This window comes from Taurulus bubalis, assembly GCF_910589615.1.
Source record: "Taurulus bubalis genome assembly, chromosome: 20".
NCBI classification, from domain to species: Eukaryota; Metazoa; Chordata; class Actinopteri; order Perciformes; family Cottidae; genus Taurulus; species Taurulus bubalis.
This window is the reverse complement of record NC_136608.1, coordinates 13108426-13131248: the sequence shown is the minus strand read 5'-3', so window position 1 is coordinate 13131248 and position 22823 is coordinate 13108426.

Here is a 22823-nt window from a genome sequence, read left to right as displayed (position 1 = left end):
TCAGTATTGCAAATACTGAAAACGTACGATGGAATCTGAATGTGTATGTAAGCTGTGAGCTGATACAAGGGTCTCATTTAAATATGTGGTAAGACATACCGCTTCTTCATTTAGGTAAATACACGTATCTTCTCTTTTGTTAAAATGCAAAGATTATTATCATTCTCATATCTGTCTGTTAAATATGAAGCTACAGACGGTTATCTTAGCATAGCACAAAGACTGGAAAAACAAGTGCCAAATATGAGGTTAAGCTAGTAGCATTCACTTGTTTTAGACTGAACCAGCAAAGCTAACATTGCTTTATTAAGCAAACTATAATGTTTTAATTAGTCATATTTAGGGAACTGTAACAGACAATTTGTTTTACTTTGAATAAAGACAGGCTAGCTGTTTCCCCCTGTGTCTAGCCTTTATGCTACGCTTGACTAACAGACTTCAGGTGGTCGCTACATATTTGCTGTACAGCTAACGCAAATTCTCCTCATGAAAGTGAATAGGCATATCCCAGAATTAATATAAAAATGTTTTTAAAACGTCATTCATTCATGTTTTATATATATATATATATGTATAATATTGCCCTGCATACTTTTACTTCCTTCTTTGTGTTTTACGGATTTAAGAAAGACCAATATTTCAGCATTTCAGAAAAACTCCAGAAAGAAAATTAAGTTGGGGTAAAATAAGTTGGTGGGTTCATCTTCCTACATGTCCCTGCTTCCAGCCACATAAAATTCATAAGGAACAAAAGTAAAAAATAAAAAAATAAAACATAAAGAAAGTGTGTCTGCACTCCAGCAGCACCTCAACTTTAAAGTAGGACAAGATCCCAGCAGGGACAGAACATATTGTTTTTTTCTGAGATGAATAGTTGATCGTGTTCTGGGGGAGAAGTGACAAGGAGATAATAACCGACATCAGTGAGCTGAGTCATTCTAACTTTATTGATCTTTTTCTTTTCTTCAAACGAAGAACACTTCCGTGTTTCAGGAACATGTTAAAGAATAAACTTTTATTTTGGTGAAATGATTGGAATTTACTTCTTTTTTTTGACTGAATGGCTCTTTGTTCTCCATTCTTTTTTATTTCATTATTCTATTTTTGACAAATAAAGTTAACTTCACATTTGGTATTATAATTGAAAAGACAAAGATCAAGCCATAAATATTATTTGGTAGAAATGTTTAAACAGAAGTATATCAAGGACATAAATAAGCTTCCACTTACCCCCAGGAATGTAATTATTGTTATTAAACTGGTGCTATTGAATGCACTTTATGATTTACTGTAGTTTAAACTAACAACACTTTGCAAACTTTATTTTTCTCTCTTTTCGCTCATCTTAAATTTCCACACACTTGTAAAAAGCGTCATGCCTGCAGTATCGTGTTGTCTCACAGTTCATAACCGAGCTTGTCCATGTGATAATTCTCCCTCCAACAAGTGATAGAAGTGGGATCCAGTTAGGACCAGTGCTGACATGGGGGTCACAAACGGAACTGATAATGAACATGAACTGCAGGACCTCTTCTCCCTACACTCCCCGCCGCTCTCACACACCTCCTGTCCTCCACCTACCCCGGGCTTAACTGGACCTCCTCCCGCCGACAGGCTGCACACTCATTGGGCTGTTTTAGAGGAAACTGTGATCGCCGTGACGGACACACCGTATATAACCCAGCTCCACACCTGGGATATGAATTAGCCAATAAGGGGTTAAGTACCCTGGTCATGGGGCCGATGACAATGCCTCACCTGGGATCACGACCCTCTGACCTTCAGGGCCTCCGGTCTTCCGACTGCAAAGGGAGGTTGGTAAATGAGTGGAGCAGAGTTTTTTGGATTGTGATAAAAAATGATGTTGGCACGCTGATGACACATGTTACATCAGACTTTCATCAGAGATTGATTCAAAACTGACAACAAAAGATGGATGGATCATTTCTGCAGTCTCTTTATTGTCGTTGTCTCTTCTTTTCTCAGTTTGGGAAGCAACAAATTGACGAGAGCTGCCACACTAATTCCATTTTTATGAATCATCTATCAAAGTTTTATTGTTACCCTGCTATGTTTGGATCAGGGGCCGGGCTTATATCCCCCTTCTGTGTGGAGCTTGCATGTTTTCTCCATGTCAGCGCTGGTTCTCGCCGGCTTCCTCTCACAGTCTAAAGACATGCAGCTTAGGTTAATTGATGACTCTAAATTGCCTGTAGGTGTGGATGTGAGCGTCAATGGTTATTTCTGTGTCAGCCCTGCGATGGTCTGGCGACCTGTCCAGCTCCAGCGCCACCTCGACCCTGAACAGGCGAAGCGATGAAAGATAATGGATGGATTGATGTCTGCAGCCTCCGGTTCTAAAATGTAAAGCCAATGCAGGGGTGTCTTAAACCTGCATTCTCCCTAATGGCCATTAGGGGTTGCTAAAAGAAGTCAGATTGAATAGAAGTCTAGGAGAACATTACTCTACTTCTCACCTGATTTATTACCTAAGTAATGAGTTTATGGAACCAATCTGTAGTTTCAAGTCTTCTTCAATGCAGCATAATGTTCATTTAGTCAATTATGGTCCCATTTAGAGTCAAATAGACCATAAAGCAGGGTACGCTTTAGGGCGGGGCTACCTTGTGATTGACAGGTTGCTACCACAGCGTCGTCCGGTCTCGGTCTGTGTTTTCGTTTTTACAACTTCAACCCTTTCAAAGTGTGTTTTCAGTTCATCAAAGTTATTTGTCACATTTCTGGTCACCCAGAAACCCAGTTGTAGTGCTCTACCCTCTCATGTCTTTTTAAAACAAGATGGCCAAAGACAAACCAATGGATGAAGTCCCGGTGTGACTCCCTCCACTGCTTTTATACAGTCCATGGTTTGGACTTAGGGCTTTGTTTTCTCATTCTCAATACATTTACATAACTCACTCTGACCTTTCCAAAGAACTATGTCACTAATAGCAGCGTGACCAACCATCTGCATGTTCGTTCGCTGTATGTTAAGAGGAGGACTTACATTTACGTTAGCTTGTCACTCAAGTGAGGCACCAGATGAACAGCAAATGAACAAAGTCGTATGAATTTTACAACATAGTTTCAGATTAGATTGTTTGGACTGTATTCAAATAGTTTTTAATGAGCTACATGTTAGTTCTAATTTGTTCAAACTTTATTTTATTTTAATTGTTTTTAAAGTGACTACTCCATATCTTCAAGGCAGAGCTTAGCCTACTTAAGTCTTGGAAATGCCAAGAATGGGAGAGGAGCACTTCAATGCAGACAACTGCAAAAAATAAAGGCATCAACGAGAAGCCATGTGCCACGGGAGGCCAGAAACAAAGACAGCAACAGGTGGTTACAATGAGCAGAAATTCCTCCTCTCCTGTTACTCTGCTCATTAGCCCGTTTCATTACCAGCCAGAAATAACTTCAGATGTCATACCAGCACATGCAAGTATTAGCGGATTCAGATATCCAGCAAGAAGAATCCCTTTCTTTTGCAAACTGCATCCACTTGCCTGAGATTGTTTTTGCAATCAGGGTGGCCACGAGTGACATGTAAAACGTATGTTTCTATGTCTACCTTTTCAAACTGCTGCCTCAAATTATAAGCAGAAAATGAATTCTGGGACAGAAACACAAACTGGGCATGCGATTTCCATAACCATGAGACACACGAGAGTTATCGGTTCAAGTTTGGAGAAGCTGCATAACTTTAGGGCTGAGGATACATTTGGGGTTTTGGCTGAGACAGAAAACTTCCACTTTGCAAGATTTGGACTTTAGGCGGGTTGTCAGAGTGCCATGCAGAGAGTATTCAAATTTGATATGCGTGCAAACCTCACAAGATTGCTGAATTAAAAAAATTATGTTTAAAACAAATTTGAAAAATGTTGGCAAAGATGAGTTGCTAACATGTTATTGTCCTGAAATGGAAGTAACTAAAACTCTTGGCCTAAATGCACAAACGCACAGGCAAATAATTCCTTACAGGGCTGGAAGAGTGCCAGTCCTGGCTCAAGTCCTGCACAAACAATGGCTCCCCTCCTTCTGCTTGGCCCAACCGAGCTCTGAGACAGTCACTACCGCCAGCGTGATAGCATCTCCCACTGAAAACACAGCTAATCTTTTTGGCCTGGCTCCCTCGTACTCGCGGGCCCGTCCCGACGGTGGGGAGTAGCTGTCTCTCGAGCTAAGCTAACAGACGGCTCCTCTCACTCGTGCCCTGAGCTGCCGGGTTAGATGGGGGAGCTTGTGTTTCAAAGGCGAAAAAAGGGGAGGCAACGCTGATGGCATCTGCCTTCTCTCTGGTGGACGACGCAGGGATTCAGTTCAAAGGCCGAGCGGCTGAAGTACATCAATTAGCGAGTGAAAGAGCTCGCTGACTTGCCCGTTTGCCAGCTAACTCTCCATGACCTCAGAGCGTTGCATTATGCGACACGACGAGAGTGTTGCACTGTTCAGACAATGTCAATAACCCGCTTGCAAATGGACTGGTATTGACGGACTGGCTTAAAGGGTTGTTCCTGCAAATGGATGAAAAGAATAATAACTCGCCATTTAGCATCGAGAGTAGAGGCAGAAATACCAACAAGCCCATAGTGCGAGCAGATCTAACCAGCTGTTCGCATGCCTTTTTTTCGCCTTTGTTTCAACAGGTCTTCGTGGTAACACACACTGAGATTGGGCCTTCTGCAGCCTATCACCTGACAGCCGACGGTGATTTAGTTCAGAGTGATCTGAAGGTCCCTCCTGATTGATTCTGTCCTCATTCAGGAGAGGGATGGATTAGTCCTTGGCGTTGTATCCCTGTCCCCACTGATGGGGACTCAGAGAGGTCACTGGCCTTGACCCAGCTGCAGACGATTGGAGACCTCTCGTCTGGCCGGTGAGGTGAGACGACGACCCCGTTGCCCTCTGTCTGGCCTTCTTTGTTTCACTTCACCTCTTGATCATGTACTTTTTGATAAGTGCCAAGCGTCGCAGTGTACAGAAAGGCATTTCTCCCATTGTGCAAAGAGTGTGGAAATTGAATGCAACTCAAAAAGAAGAAGAAGAAGAGAGAGTCTGAGTCTTTTTCTTTGCAGCTTTGATGTTGCAGCCTGTAAACGATACGATGGGACATCGCTATCATTAATATCACACTGCCTCTGGGAGCCGGGGATGTAGCCAGCGATAACACAGAATGAATCCAATCATCAGCAAGTGTGACTGTAGCCATGGCAACCTGCGTGACAATGATCCACCAATATTAGTTTTTCCAGAAGTGTCTCAGCCTAGAACAAAGCGTGTTTTGTTACAATGAAAATTAGACTCCTGAATAACAACAACAGCAGACTTTTTTCTTTTTTTTTTGGTAGGGGGGGGATAAAGTGCCTGGCTCCAAGAGAAACTAATAGGATATTGATGAATGTCAGTGCTGACGAGTGAAGAGAGGGGCACTGCTGCGCTGTATAATTGGTTATATGGGGTCTATCATTAAAACAACAGATACAAAGGGCACTGAAGCTTTGACTGGATGCAGGCAATAATATGATATCCGTAAAGCCACAGTGGGTAAAGAACACAGCCATGTCTGGCTCAGCCATTACGGAGAGCCTTTGTTACCCAAAACCTGTTTCATCCTGTGGATTCACAGATTTCATACATTTTCAATTTTTAATAAATATGAAGGCATATTTTCGTCCCATTTGACATTGAGACAATTCCAGTTGCTCTAAACTTTGTCTGCAAGTGCTCTTTAACGTTTGAGCTCGCGCTGAGATGATTGGTCACTTTTTGTTCTTCTGGTTTTAGTCATTTATTAAGCTTTACCAGCTTCAATGTCTCATTTGCATGTTCCATATCATTGTACATTAATTGGTTGACCAAAACAAAATGGTTATCACCTTGGGCTCTGGGAAATTATGACAGGAAATCTAGCTATTGTTCCACATTTATGGAATAACAAATTATACTTGATAGATTCATATTAGTTTCCGGCCTAATTTCAATCATAGTGTTCATCAAAGAGATCAAATGTTAGGGCATGACGCCCGTGAATAACGAAGATGATAAATAGTGATAAAAGTGGACACTCCTAAGCAAGTGATTTTACAGTGTAGTGAATGTATAAAATATTACTATCAGGACACCAACAAAGCATTTGCCTTATTTTGAGTTAGATCTCCTTATGAATCCATCAGTGGTGGATTCTAGATGTGACCTGCATTAGTAATATTTAGTGGGTTACATTTCAATTGTGATTGCTCCCAAAGTGATTAAGACATGGGCTTGACTTTCCATACACCCATACTTTTTACGATGGTATGTTGTTTTGTTTGTCAGCAGGATTACAGAAAAACTATTGGCCCAATGCTCACGAAACTTGGTGGCAGGCTGTGTGTAACACGTGCCGAGGAAAAAGCCATTACAAATTTGGCAGAAGGTCTGTGCCCTTCTAGTTGAGGTGAAACTGTTCAACAAAGAGAAGCGTGCCATCTAAATGAATAATGACTGCTGAATGAAATGGACGCTCCAAACTTAAAAATGCCGATATTCCTGATTGAGTGTTTTAAAGCGTAGGAATTCTATATTTGGGGGAATCAATAGTAGTGGCTTTTAGCAGGATTTATAATAAATTGGGTTACGTTACGTGTAAAATAACCCAAATAAATACTACTTGGCTTGGCTGAAGGCAATAAATGAAACGTGATTTACAATTGATCCCTATAATGTTGACAAATGGCCTGAAGGCTTCGTCCATCCTCACGTGTGTGGCCCACAAAATGTAAGAGAATCCCGAGATTCCCACTTTTGACACTCGCATGAATTATTCTCAACAGGTTGCTCTCCACACCCAAGACCCTCCAGACTAGCGTTACTGTCTAAACACAGGAGAGGGTAATTGAGCATTGATGACTGTGTGTGTGTGTGACGTGTGTGTGTGTGTGAGTTTGTGCGCATACACGTGTGCATCGTCCCTGTGTGTGGAATGCTGCAGGGACGGTAAGCGTTTTATTCTGAAAGTGTGATGTTGTTGTTTGTTGTGCGAGACTGAGGTGTCGCACGCGCACGCGCACGCGCACACACACACACACGCATGCATATGCACACGAGTCTTATAGGACGTGTCGCCGGCCCTGAAGCTCATCACCACCTGTTTGATACAATAAAAAAATATATAGTGTTACTGTTGTGGAAGTTATTGGAGCTTGAGTTTCATTGCGCGTGTGTAATAGTAGTGCAGGTGCATGCAGGGAAATGGTCAGACGGGTGTAATATTATTGACAGGGAAGCATCAGTCTGCTCCTTACAGCTATTTAATTACATTGTCTTCTAGTGGGAGATGGCCAGGAAGTCTTTTATCGAGTGTTTTGCAGAGAATTAGTTAAGAAAGAACATAATAAACTGTCATTCGCTGCAGAAATTAATTGTCTGTCCAAACTAAAGGTCAGGAGAGGCCTGCCAGCTCTGCTCACAGATAGAAAATCAATTGCTGTGAGAAGAGAATATCTCTTTACAGAGAAAGTCCCTGGCTGAGGTTTTAGGGGATGGCTACCCATAATGACTTAATCCAGTCTCAGTGGTTTTAGCTCTTTGTGTGTGTGTGTCAGTGTGTGTCTGTGTGTGTGTGTAATCCTCGCTGTGAGATGGAAGCCCAAAGCTGACCTCACTGTTTTGTTTCACAGGGTCTCCGGGGGCCCAGGGAGGTTCTGGGGCTGGTCCTTACAGCGGAGCGGTCGAAAACACTGACATGCAGGACGGGGTCCGCGGGGACCGCTGTCCCCGGCTCCTGTTACCGCCGGGTTAGTCACGCTCTGTGAGATTTATGTGTGGAACAGTAGTGAGGGTTAGGGTTGCACGATACCACCAAAGTGTCGCAATATTAATCCTCTGCAGTACTGAACTTGTAATGCCAAAGATGCCCAAGCATCTATTGTAAGTATCAAAATCTATATTGGAAGACCAGGGTCCATATAAATACGTTGAATACATGAAATTAGTATGTGTGGTAAATCGATTTTAAAAGATGATTTACTTCTACATTCGGCCCCAGCATCACTTTTCCAGATTTCTGTTTGATTGTTTTAATTATACCTCCACGCATAAACTAACACCCTTTTAGTCTTCTCATCCTTTCAGTGATAAAAACAATATAATGCAACCAAGCGGAATTCTTCTTCTCTGGTTTGCAGAGGTGGAAGAAAGGACTCTTTCAGCTAAAATGGCTTCTCTGAATGTTCTACTATCACAAAACAAAACAAAAAGCAGATAATATTTTGCTTCAACATGCTTCTTTCAACAAAAATTGGCCTAAAGTATGAATATGTTCGCTTCTTTTCGACACACATACCAGCACTATCAACGGTGTCTTTTTGATTGTGAATGTGGTAAAACACAGCAGGCAGCACCTGATTATGAGTCATTGATTGTAGGAACCCTGTTGTGTTTGCTAAGCTTTGGGCCAAAGAACGCAGATGTCAGAGTCAACGCATTCTCAAACATCATAAATTCCTTCACAGAATTTGTGTGGTCATTGTATCATCAACAAAAAATCCCGGTCCAATCTTCAATCGGAAACCGATTCCTCCAAAACCCTCCTCTTTATGTCTCAGATGTTGCTCAGCAGACGCTTTTTTTTCACGCAGGTTGCGACAACAACGCGACGACAACAAAAATCCAACAACGTATCTTCATGAGGAAGACCACACAGCTAGATAACTGAGATGTGTGGTGGTCGTTTTTAAAGCAAGCACTTGTCCTGGCTGACATTTGGACAGGCCGCTGGTTAATGTGTTGTTTCACACTGTTTAGCGTTGATAGGGTGGGCTCGTCGTGGTGTGGACGGAGCCAGGCGGGACCACCTCTCTGGTGGCTGACCCTGGCTGCTCGGGGCAGGGGGGCAGAGGGACAGGTGGAGCGGGACCCCCCATACTTAACCGAGGACCTCCAGTCGAGAATACGAGGTGGATCATCACGTTTATATGTATTTGTTCACCTTGTGGCAGTTAAATGTTTTTTGAAAAATCTGATTGAATTAAAACGCCTCATGGAAGCTGGATTTCCTAACTGTAAGTGTTGGCTGAACAAAAGCTGCGTTATTACACCTCATTTTCTGTGTAGGAGGTTTTATCATCCTTGCTACATTGTGGAGACATAAGGGCTGCTGCACACACGCCCCTGCATGGTCGCAGACCACAAACAGGCAGCACAAACAACGCAGAGTCCGCCTTGTGTTTTATCTCCTTGCCACCCACAGTTTACGCCAGCGGGGAGCTGAAACCCTGCGCTGCCCGGGGTTCATCTGTAACCCCCCAGCTAATCACCATACCGGAGCCCATCACAGAGCATGGCTCCAGCCTATTATAACTAAACCACCCTCTGGCTCCCACTCAAGTTATCCAAACACAAACTGTAACTTTAAACTGCTATTAGACATTACTTCAGTTTCCCACCAGCCCGGTTCCGCTGCTGGCTGAAAATCAAGACAGCCTTTGTCTCTGTGTGTTTTGCCTCTTTGGAGAACTTTGTTTTAAGGGAGCAGCGCTGATGTTTGAGACACTCGCACTCATTTGGACATTCTTTGTGAGTGAGGAAGTCCTTTGGGGGCGTTGTTTGAGTTTTCGAGTCATGCTTCTCGAATGGAAAGACGGTCCGGATGATGACCAATAGGATGGAATGGAGTCATCTTGGACCGCAGATTCCCCTTTTTCCCCCCCTTTGACACACCAATGTCCAGGACTGACCTGCTTGACCCACACTCTTAACAGTGCTTGACAAAGGAATGCACATCTTTACTCACTGCAGCGGAGGCCTATAAGCTCCCTGACTTCATCATTCTAGTCTTTATTTAGTCCTGTGGAATAGATCATTCAGCAGTGATTCCAGAGCTGTCCACAACGCCCCTCCCACCGTCTCTGTGTTGAATCGAGGCAGATGAAAGGCGACGTCAGTGGTTGTTGGTTGTGTTTGTCAGACATGTTTTCCCTGATTGCCTCTCCCCGTGTGGTCTCTGCTGGCCTGCTTTCAAAAACAGCCTCCTGAGCTGCCTGTACATGTCAGAATACTGATCTCACGTCACCAAGAAGACCATGTGTGCAAACCCCCGGTGTAATGGAATATACAGCACTGAGTTAAAATGATCATAATGTCAAACTTATAATAATGTAATGTGAGTATCACAAAGTATTAAGGAATGTTATGTGAAATTATGTGACTACAGCATTGTTACTCTGACCGCACTGATTTCATGATTATTTGGCAAATCATCTAATCAATGCATTTGTTCAAAACCTCACGAAAATAACCAACACATTTTATTTTATTTATGTAGTGTGTTTAATGGGTTCTCATGACTACTTCCAATGATTCCACCTTGTTATGTTTGTTTCAACAGGATGTATATTAAATTAAGGAGGATAATTTCTTTTCTTCACATTCAGCCATTCCAAATGCTGAAAATGTAAAAACATATGTTGAGTTTATTAACAACAAATTAATTAATCGAATTGAGAGAGAGAGAGAGGACAAATGTGTCCATTATAAATGTGTATACTGCAATATATAACATCAGTGATAAATGCATAATAAATGCAGTGTTAATTCCAATGCAAACCAGAGTTAAATTATTCCACAAAGTTATTGTACTGTTAACTCAGTATTGCACAGTAGAAGATCCAATAAATGATGGGGCTATACTCTAGCTGCTGACAGAAAAATGCGACACTGTTTTTTCCCATTTGAAATAAGACGTTTGTATGGGGCACCAAAGCTAACAAGCTAACTGGTGGGTAAGTAGCGTTAACATCACTCAACAAAACCTACTTGTAAAGGCCTGGCTGTATTCTTTCAACATTTGATATCTATTATCAATATTTTGCTTGTCAACAAAGGCCCTCACCTGCGAAATGGTGTGTAGAAGCAGAGGACGGCGGTCAAGCAGGGTGGGTAAAAGGGGAGGAGTTAAAGGACAACCTGGGTAAACACAACAGGGTCATCCGGGGTTCAAACCCAGGAAACCCTTCGCAAGATCTCACTCTTCTTTTGTCTTTCTACTCTCTGTAATTCTGTCTTTTTTTTCTATTGGTCAAACAGCTTTGGTCCCCACAAGGGTCTCAACACCCCCTCTTTTTCTCACATAAAACCAGATTACAGTTTTCAATTACAGTAATAGTACTCTGCAGCCTATGATGAATGGTGAGTGCATCTGCATATCACAAGTGTGCATGTGTTATTGAAACCAGGTTAGATATATCCACAGAGACGCTCTTGGACAGAATGTGTGGAATTTCAAAACCCATCTCCGAAGATGATTTGCACCCATCCAGCACCAGCTTTATATCACCGGGAAGAAGTCTTCACTTCACTGTCCGCCCCCCCGGGGTTAAAGTTACATGATGAATGACGGGGCAATCAGATCAACTTTCCAATGCAGCGAGACACTGCCGCCCTCGAGACGGCGCTGGAGGAAGAGCCGTTTCACAGTCGGCCAAAAGGACATCGAGATAAAGGAGAAGCGGATATGGATTGTGAAAAGTTAACAACAGATAATAAGCATTTCTTTAGGCGATCGGGCTTTATCTCTTTGGATTAAATTGATCTTCATAACCTAATTATCCTGAGAAGAATATGAAGAAGTGTGAGGAGGAGGTTTTGTGGGGAAGCAGGGTTGGGGTGATGGGGTTAGAGGGGATCGGGATGTCACTGCTCCGCTGAGCCTTCATTGAGCGCTTGATGGATGCTCTGTAACCAATGGAGATAGAGTGCCTCCATAGCCAGAGCGAGCACACAATCTTCTCAGCAGATTAACTTCCATTGATTTATAGAGATTTACCTCAGGAAAGAAAACAGCTGGCAAAAGGACAAATACCACAACTGGCAAGGGACAAATTCAACAGGAGAAAAGCCAGCTTGTTTGTTAGAAAAGATGATTCTTATCACCGTAAAGGAGACGGAGGATAGAATTTCTGTGCACGGCGTTTATTGCATAGAAACAATAGTACTGCTTTTCATGAAAATCACTTAAAGCTACATTTTGGCCACGCGGGGGCTGCGGAACAAACTGGAAACATGGACATATTATCATCTCATAAAGTTGATACTGCAACCATATCCAGGCAGATTTCTCAAAATGCTGCAACAGTGTGCATTCGTCTGTGAGAGTGATACTCAGCATTTAAAGTTTTGAGGGTGGTGTATTTCATCTAAAATCAAGGAAACAAGAACAGTTAAGGACGGGATTTAACAGTGTGGTTCATGCGCTCTGAAGTCGGTAAGCTACTAACGTTAGCATGCCTGGCTAACTAGCTTACTACCTACTCTAGTAAGTAACCCCCAAGGCCAACTAACTATTGAGCTTCAGTATTTAAGCACTGTCATGCGGCCTACAACCATGACAGTCCTTTTACAAGATTCTTCTTTTGATATGAGTCAGCTGAACCAGAAAAACACAACCAGGAAACCAGCTAACGTTAACTTAATTAGGTAGGTAGCTAGCTACAGGTGACAAAAGCTGCAAGCAACAGAGTTTGAAAATATCACAATATATCTATATCCCATATAGTGTGTTTATCTGACATGTTCTGCTCTCTGCTGTTTGGAAATGACAGCAAAGAGAATGACAACATAAATTAAAAGTAAACTTAAGCTGAATAGCTGGATTTGGTGAAAATTGTCTGCAGGTCACCAGGAGTGACTCTTGTCACATTGCACATCTCTATTTGATTTATTGTGAGTATAAAAAATGATTGATGAGTGTAGCTTTAACTAGGTCATGACTGCTTTAAAAAGCCACCATGCTCTCTAATAGGCTTTATTCGTATCATGTGTTAGGTGATGGTCTTGCTGCTAAGGACTGATTTCATAATCTTATCTTGGACTAATAAACCTGCCAGAGGCTAGAGATGTCTGGGAAGGCTGAATAATTCAGATTCACAGAGGAAGCTATTAAGTGTAGATTATGTGAGAAGTTGAAATCGGCAGATACTGTTGGAGTCTGGTGAGCTATTGAGGAAAAAGCCTATGTGGGGATTTAATCGAACAGAGGCAGAAAAGCTTCTCTTTGTTGGGCCAATTCATCCCTCCCATGTTTCTACTGCTTCCCCTCTGCTATTAACACCCCTCCATTAAAGTGGAATATCAGATGTGGCCGAACATGAACACTAACCGAGCTCCCATGACATCAGCTCAATAGTTTGGCCAAAAAAGCCAGAATCTTTGGCACAAAAACATCAACTCAGCAAGTGTCTTATTTTGTGGTTTTATAGAGGAAACATATACTCACTGTCTTCTTACTGTAGGTAAGTAGCCTTTTTAATGTACTTGTAATCCCTTGACATTTCACTGGGAGTAAATTGATGTACATTTTGACAACGTAGTGCATTAAAACTGCATCCATTACACACTATAAAAGCTTCAGCGTAGAAAACAAGAATGATCTGTTTTTTTGTGGCGTCTATTTTATGCTTTTTGTTTGATAAAGAAGAAAAAAACAGTTTTCTCCTTTCCCAAGAGAAAGACCACATCCAGTAGTAACATAAATATGGACACTTGGCTTTGCTTTCCTAACAAGTCAGGAACAAGTCCAGTCATGTTCTGTCTCTGGGGGACTTGCATAGTCATAATACCTCACTTCACATATCAGGCTGTTCTCTCATACAGTGTTCGTAGTTATACCCACGAAAATGAATGTACTGTAATTCGTAGATATCCCTCGTAGTCAATTTGTATGTAATCCCCGTTATCGTGAACCATGAAGTATAAAGATCGCAAAATCCCACGGAGAGTGGGAAGGAGAGGAGGTGGATAGGTCAAAACACACTTTTGTATTATAAAACACACTCAATATGTGCACTGTGCACCGACTTCACTGTCCACCATTTTTAATAAGTGTCTAAATTACGAGAGTGAAAATTACAATGCATTGTTTTACGTTTTATTGATCCAAAAGTCCCAATTCTCAATGTACTGCTCACTATAGAGTAGCAATAAATCAGTTACTTTAAAAATGAAACGCTTCAAAAGATTATCTCTGTACTCAAGTTGTAAGAGCAGTGGATTCTGCAGCTTTACAACACACATGCACACCCAGCCTTTCAGTTATAGACCGTGTTACGGCCCAGCTCCTCTAGTCAGACTGTGTGATATTTGTTCAATGGCGGCTCATACAGTAGTTTCCTCCTGTGGATGCAGCCTTGTATTAGATGCAGCTGTAGTTGTGTTTAGGTGTGTCTCTCTGGGCCTTGTGTGTAACAATGTTACACGGCTACTGCTCGACAGATGTGCAACTCTCTGCTTCTCACTCACACACATGCATACAGATGTGCATCAAGAGAGAGAGAGAGAGAGAGAGAGAGAGAGAGAGAGAGAGAGAGAGAGAGAGAGAGAGAAGTCTCCTTTCCCTTCTCCGTCCTCCCTCCTCCCTCCCTCCTGAATATCCTTCCACACCTTGTCGATGGACCGGAACTTTCCTGTGTTTCACCGGGGTGGGCTTCGTGCTTGACTCTGAATGAGAGGGGTCGTGACCCGCGCGGTGAACTGCTTCCTGTTTCTGTTGAAGGGGTCTTCCGAGGCCTGCGGTGATCACAGGAGAGGCTGGCGGGCAGCCGGATAGCATCCGGTTTGAAGTGATGCTGCCACAGTTAAAAAAAACATACATCAATGGAGCAGTAGCTGGGACACGAGTGAGGGGAGATAGTGAAGTGGTGTTATTTACTGCTGTGAAGACTACAGGGAGAAATATGTTCCCTCTGTTGGGCGGCGAAGAGGAGAGAGAGTGTTAGACTGGGGGGCTCCATGCAGCGTATTTTGGATTATTTGTATAGCCCAAAATCACAAATTGGCCTCAGAGGGCTTTACAATCTGTGCAGCATACGATATCCTCTCTCCCGGGAAAGAGGATGGGGGATGGGGAGAGAAACCTTAGGGAGAGCAGGAGAGCAACAGAGGGATATATATACCATGTGTATAGAATGAACAACACACAACACAGTCAATGCATATGATACAATTATCAACCTCTTTTAGGCGTATGGCCCCTTAAGTGAACGGGATCTGCCGGGTTGCTATGAACCTCATTTGGTCAGTCAGCCTTCTCTGTTCGAGGAGCAGAGCAACTGTCTCCCAACAGAACTGAAAGTACAACACCATTTTAATTTTTTTTTTTTTTTTTAAATAACATTGTTCACACACTTAACGTAACACATACTTTTACTTTGTGTATGTATCTACGTATGTATCTGTGGATGTATTCTCTTATTTATTCTATTTTATCACATTTTATTATATAATGTAGACAGGTGTTAGAAATTAACGTTTTGCTATATACACTCAACAGGGTGCATCTGTGAGGTCCACAACAAATAAATAAAGTCAAGTCAAGTAATGGGTCTAATACAACCGTGGTCCTATTTTAGTTGTTCTATCAGTTATGATGACATTGTATTCATAGATGTAGTCGCTAAAATCAGGGAATTCTGCATCATTGCTTCAACAAAGTGAAATGAGGCGACATTGACGCTTCCAGGGTCTCATCAATGAACTCGTTGCGGAGAATTCTATTATTGACAATATATAGGAATGATGGCGAAAAATGAACAAAATAAATAATGAGTGATCTACCCTTCCGATTAATTGAAATAAACAACAAGAATCTAAATGTATCTAAAAACTTGAAAATCAAGTATCTTTAAACTTTGGCCTTTACATCTGCATAATCTGCTTATCATTGATGCACAATATAGCAGCTGGAAGAGAGTTATCGTCCTCAATATTGTGCAAACAAATACTTGTTATGTGACTGTTGACCAAAAACAAGGAGAACAACAAAGACGTTGCCCTTAGTCATGAACCACGAGAAGGATATTATTACCTGACCCCCAAAAGATATCAAACTTCTAAGGTCAGAAAATCAATGTTAGTGTCGGAGAAGTGTCATGTTTGAGGCCGTAATGAGTCACTTTGCAGCAGACAGATTGCACACAAGGTTCATCTCTTATCGAAAAGAAGAAAAAAACAATCGCCTTATGCGATTTGTCGATCCTCCTCAGTCGATGGCTCCTCTGACCTCCTTATGCCCTGCTGACAACTGTCATGCGCTGATTTAGGATTATTTTTAAATCAGGAGCTGTCGAGGTTTGACGATGATGAGGATGGGGATGGGGCGCCCGTATCCCTGGAGGCCTTGTAAATCTGAACAGTTTACTACAGAGAGGGGGAGGAGATGGCCCCGTGCTCTGCTTGTCCCAGCCCGGCGTAATCCCACCACTTCCTCTCCTCCGCTCCGCTGCCCGGGCCCACGCCGTAATGCATTTTCTGTAACTAACAGGCGTTGTTTCCCGATTGTCACGCTCCCATCCCTGCCTCTTGGAATGTGTGTACACTTGTGTGTGTGTGTGTGTGTGTGTGTGTGTGTGTGTGTGTGTGTGTGTGTGTGTGTGTGTGTGTATGGAGTGGGATAGGGTGTTGGGGTTTAGAGCTCTCTGCGGAGAAAAAAAGGAAGAAAAAAAGAGAGGGAGAGACTGGTAGTAGAAGGTCTGGAATTGCAGTTAATATTAACGCCACCCTCCTCCATTACCGTTTACCACCTCCTCCCCCTCCCCCTCCTCCTCCTCCCCACAATGCCTCGCCCTATGACTGAGCTCTGGCAGCCAGGCGGGGTGCTGCAACCTGGGCCTCCTGCTTCCGTCACGCCTGCCCCCTCTCTGTCTGGAAACAAGAACACATGGACGTCAAGTCCTCTCGTTGCCGGCAGTGTCCAGCCCCTTTCAACAACTTTTACTCCCTTTAATTAGCCATGCCCCCCACCCCCACACCCTCCACCCACCTATCTCCACATATAGGGGGCATGACATGCAGAAACACACACGTACTCAGCACAGGATGGCACACTGAGCGCGGTTTGGCAGCAGTCGGAGGGCAATCAATTCACACTCTTCTCTCTCTGTAACATTCTTCACAACACTTCCTGACAGGTCCGAGTCAAGTAGCTCATGTGCTCCACAGCACTTAGTGAAGGTGACTAGGAGGTCAAATCCCCCCAAAAGGAGAGCAACAGGTTTTTGGGAGATTCACCAACGTTGCCTCCTGGAAGTGATGAGAGCATCGACAATAAAATTCACCTGCCCTCTGCTGCGGATGTCAGCGTTTCTCTGAATGTTAAGCGGTAAAACATGTTTCTAGCTTTACAGTCATTGTGCGTTATTTGTTCTTCTTCAATCTTTTTTGTTGGAACTGTGCGTGTAATTCATTCTTCTCATCGTTTCTAGATCCTTGCTGTCTGACCCTGACTAATATAGATACTTTAAGATGACTATTACAGGTGAGCGTTACCAACATAAACATAATAATATTATCCTTGTTAGAAATAGATTTTGATGAATGAAGGTGTTTTTAAAGAGGACATATCGTGCTCATTTTTAGGGCCCTACTTGTTTTTCTTGTTTTTTTACTAGAACATGTTTACATGCTTTAATGTAAAAAAAAAAACACAATTTTTCTCATACTGTCTATCTGAATATACATGTATGCACATGTTTTCTGATGGAGGCAGGCCAAAAAGAAACTGACGGGGTTGTCTTTATTTCACAGGTAGTGCACTGAGAAGTGAGTTTTTACATGAAACGTCCCCTTTTAAAGCTGATTTGTTCAAGTTTAGTTCTGGAAATGTTTTAGGGGAGCAATCAAGAGCTCGGCAAAACATCGAGTCCACTCGCATTTAACTTGTATCAATAATCCCTTTTGACCTCTGGGCCGCAAAGTGAATAAGCGTATTTCTCAAAACGTCAAACTATTCCTTTAAAGCCTCTGTGTAGAATTAATGTATGATTAAACCCTTCCAGGAGAAGGCCCTAAAGTCAGAAAATCCTGCACATTGAAATATAATTGTCTCTTTCACACCTTGTTTTTGCTATATTTAAATCATATTTAATCAACCAAATTGATTACGGCAGTAAAAAACTGCCGTAATCAATTGATCAGTTAATAGTCACACCAAACAAATACTATGCAACAGAGATTCTGCAATCATATACGTGATTATAATATAAAGGGCTGGGCGCATAAAGCGAGGATAATATTAGTGATTAATTTGGACTAAAGCGTTTATCGTGAAGCGCCAGGGCCGTTCATCTGAAGGGGAACACACAGATGGCGGTAGGGAACGTGTTCTCATCTCCTCTCAGGTAAGCCCACCAATCCCCGACGTATACTCCTTGAATCATGACGTTTGAAGAAACATCAACAAACGTGGCGGGAATGAAAGATAACCTCCATACTTCAAAGCTGTCTGGGGCCACTGGGAGCCCCTGCTGCACAGGAGGTGAGCCTCTCTTGTATGAACTGTGTGTTTTCTCTAAAATAGATCCTGGCCGACCACGCTGACCCCTGAGGAGGGGTGGGATCACTGCGGGTCTTCTGCAGGTTGTCGCAGGGTATCAGAGCGCCGCAGCCAGAGCTGAAGGGTAAAGGTTGAAGGGTGTGTGAGGTAGCCTCTGACCTCACGATTTGGCTCGGGCGTAACAGCCCCGAGCTCTCGGTGGGGGGAAAACCCCTGCGTGACCCGGGCTGACCCTGTGTGCAGGCCCGGGTCCACGCAGTGCCACGCCGCCACCACCGCCACGCCGCCTGCACAAAGATGGAGGACGTGAAGGAGGCGGATTCTAACGGGAGACAAAAGGCTCCGCGGTGCGAGCGCACTGGGACTAATTTCACTTTAGTTCAAGTCGAGGTTAAATGCGTTGGGAGTGACTCAATGCTGGCCGCAGAGAGCGGGTCAGTAACAGGGAGCCCTTTTCTGGCTGCTTTCAGACCAAACACAGGCCTCGAGGAGAGCGAGCGAGGCCTCTTTGGGCAGAGTGAAGCAGACGAGATGACTCCATCATCAGCTCCGTGTTCTCCATCAACCCTCGACGGCACGAAGGGGTACTTTAAGGGAGAGAGCGGCGGGGAGGCGTGGGATCGTGGAGGAGCAGAGACCTGACTTTAAAAGTGTCATCAGCATTCATGAGTTGTGTATTTCGAGCATTCAGCTGGCTGCTCATTTGTGATCGTTGTCCTTCTGCAGAGAGGCACAAACCCAAAAGTAGTAGTAGAAACGACCCAAAGATTGATTGGCTCTTCTTTGCCAAAAAAAAAAGAAGAATTCTGCAAAGAGAGAATAATCTCTTCACAGACAAATCCAGCATCTGTATTGTCTTTTGCACCAAAGAGAATAGTGTTCAAAGCTGCTGCCTGTAACAAGCTGCCTGACACACACACACACACGCACACACACACATGTATATATATAAGCCCGGTTTAAGGAGAACAAGAAAGCCTCGATGATCGCTGCGCTCTCTGCACTTCAGACTTCAGACAATTGAATCTGTTCTTAGAAAGTCTAGTTTGAACCCTTTAAATAGACTTTTCTCTGTGTGCTGTTATTTTGTCTCTCGCCGTCTTTTATAGTGTTATTTTTTTAGGAGATCTGAACATCATTGCTTGCTTGAAACTATGAGAACGCTCGGTCAGCATCCTGGGCAAACAGCAGCTTTAGTAAACATGCACACTATGAGAATGTCTTGGTTTGCATTCGCTGCTGGAGCACGGAGGACGTGGACGGTGTTGATCAGATATTAAAAACGGGATTTCACACACTGTCTCCGTTAGGGTTGAGGCCTAAAGCTGTTGCCAGGCAACCAGGGATGTAGTACCAGACACTGGTAACTTCCTGTTTTACAATCTGTATGCTAAGCTAAGCAAACAACTACATATTTATGAGAGTATATCCTCTCACTGTGATTTCCAAAGTAAAATGACTCTTTTAAGACTTAGACTGCAACTGCTGATTATATTTTTTTTTTTTCTCCATAGATTTGGTATACATAATAATATAATATAATAATAATAATATTATTTTTTTTAAACACAAAAAATGCAATTATATAAAAGAGAAAAGCAGAAAAATCCATCAGAATGTTTGGATTTTCTACCCTAGAAATTATTTAAATGTTTGACCAATTTTGGATACTGTTGTTGATTAATCATCTTTTGACTGATGATGACTGACGGATTGTTGAAGCACCAGTTAAGACATTTAACAGTGATTAGATAGGAAGTTTGACATGAAGAAATATGATTGGCGGAAAACGCAAAAAAAAAGCCTCATTTTGGTGTTAGTTGCCCATCACTCCTTCAGACACACACACGCGTTGATCACCTTTGATCACCTCCCCTCAAGGACAAAGCAACAGATAAGCAGCTCATTATCACTCTGGGCTCCAAACAGCGGCGCGTCGCTTTGCTGAGCCGCATTTCCTCCCCACTGAAGCAGACATTTGTTGCTGCCTGCTACTGTCCCTGATCCTCAGCCTCCGACGCCCTCCACCAATTGTTGTTTACTCCTTCGGGGCAATGAGGCTCGATGAGGAGTTAGAGTGCTGCAGGGAGGAGGAGGAGGAGGAGGAGGAGGAGGAGGAGGAGGAGAGCAGTGGTCAGTGTCTACAGTATGTTAATGAACGTCCCTCCCTCTTTCTTTATTTAGAGGAGGATGAGATGAAATATTTCACCGTGCAGGTTTGTGCCTGAAACCGGATTTTGCATGTGGGTGTATTCATGTGCTTTTCACGTGTTAACTGCAGTGTGTGTGTGTGTGTGTGTGTGTGTGTGTGTGTGTGTGTGTGTTCATGGAGGTGTCGCTCAGAGAGGTGGGGATGAAGTGCAAGTGATGACAAAATGCATCCTGGCCCAAACACCTCAGTGTTTGTGTGATCCGGAGACCCAGAGAGGCAGAGGTGTTAACAGAGGAAAGGCCGGTGCTGGGTTCAGAGTGTGTATGTGTGTGTGTGTGTGTGTGTGTGTGTGTGTGTGTGTGTGTGTGTGTGTGTGTGTGTGTGTGTGCTCAGCCATAAAGGAGTAAACCCTGCACACTTAATGACACACTTTAAAAGCTAAAAGACTTGCTGTGCAACAATAACACAGACACCTCTGTACACACCGAATCAAATGGATTTAATTTATCACAGCTCCTCGTTTCTTTAAATTACCGGAGAAGCAGCGTCACTGAATCAAAGCGGCAGCTTGTTGAGACGGAGGGAAACAAACCAGTACAGGCGACAATGTGTTGCTCACATCAAATTGCAAACTGCAAATTACACACCAATGTAACTTCTTACTTCATTTCCTGCAGCCATGCATGATTATATCAAACATAATCACGTAACTGTTATCACTTTTCTCAAAAGGCAAGTAACAGCTTTAATAATGGTTGATAATGGTTGAATGAATTACTATTTATAGCCCAATATTAAGAGCAACATGTATTGTGAATAATCTCCCATGCTGGAATTAGTAACTGCCAATGCTCACTAGTTTCTTGTTTACTAATAAGCCATCAAATCTGTTGTAAATATTGATAAACAGTTAATAAATACTGCAGAGCTTTCTTTCAGAGGTCATATGGCCCATTGGAGGATTTCTAGGCTGAACTTAAGTGTCTGGCTGCAGGAGGATAAAGAACCTGGCAACCCCAACGTTCTCCTCAATGATGACTTTTAACTAACAAACTAAACAGCACTTATGAACCCTTTCTAAAGACTGGCTCATTCCAACGTATCACCAGGTATCGGCGACCAGATTATGATCTGAAATGCATGTTGCAGATTTAAAAGGTTTAAGAAGGCATCGCTGTGTTAGGAAAACTGTTTTGCTATTGCGAAATTCTCGTCCTACTTAAGCCAAATTTTTCCCATCACACAGAGGAAAAACTGCAAGGCTCAAACATCTATTTCGACACATCTTTTTGTGGCTCTCTGCATCCTCCACCGCCTTGCTGCCGAACAAACATTTCCACAGACAGAGAATGTCACCGGTGCTGCATTATGGCCTTTGGAGGTGAGGCAGAAAGCAGGGCCAGAACATAAACAGTAGTAAACAACAGTAGCGGTGGGGAGTGGGCCTCCCTGCTGTGTTGATTATTGGAGGCTGTACACAAGCCCGATCCCCCCCCGGGAGCTCACCGAGCGGGAACGGCTGCTGCTGGCTGCCCACAGAGAGGCCAACAACATCTGGGCCTCAGCTCAGCTCACCTCATTACGCTCTTGTTGCTGCGTCGGAGTGGAGCGAGTGTTTGTGTAGCAGCACTGGCAGAAAAACAGACAGCAGTAAGTAACAAGCAGAACATGAGGGGGGAAAGAGAAAGGGGTCGGCATGAGGGAATCAGCATCTTTTTGAGACCCGGAGTTGAGAAGTGGAGATTATCTGTGCGAGGTGTTCTTATCACGGTGGAAAGGACAGGGGAGGGGGGGAAGGGAGGGTAAATGTAAAAATTTGGGATCAGAAAGTTTAATTTGACACTTTCCGACACATGAAAACGTCTGAGTGAATAAGTATCCATTAAATCAGCAGAGGTCACAATAGCTGATTATACTTGCATCTTCTTTATTTCATTTTTTTAAATTAGTTTTTCTGCTCTATTTTATTGTATTGTTTATATTGAGTATTTCCCATACTAAATTTGTGCAAGTTTATTATGTAACGTGCTGTCACAAACAAATTTCCCCCTGAGGATGAATAAAGTATATATCCATCTATCTTTGGATAAACCTTTGGATTAGTCCCATTATGTTGTTTACTGAGATTTCAAAGCAAAGTCAGCTTGGGAACCATTGTTAGACTTTATTATTTATCCGAGCCAGGCTGTATGGGGCTCGCTCACAGGCACTTTGGTTTAAAAAAAGGGGAAACCGTGTGGAGTTGTGACGTGGTGTGTGCTCGTTCATCATATGTTTCTTGATCTGTACGACATTTCTGAAATGGCAGCAAGCCAGGTTTTTAATGGCTGCTGGTGAGTGAACGTCTCTGCGTCGCTGATTCAC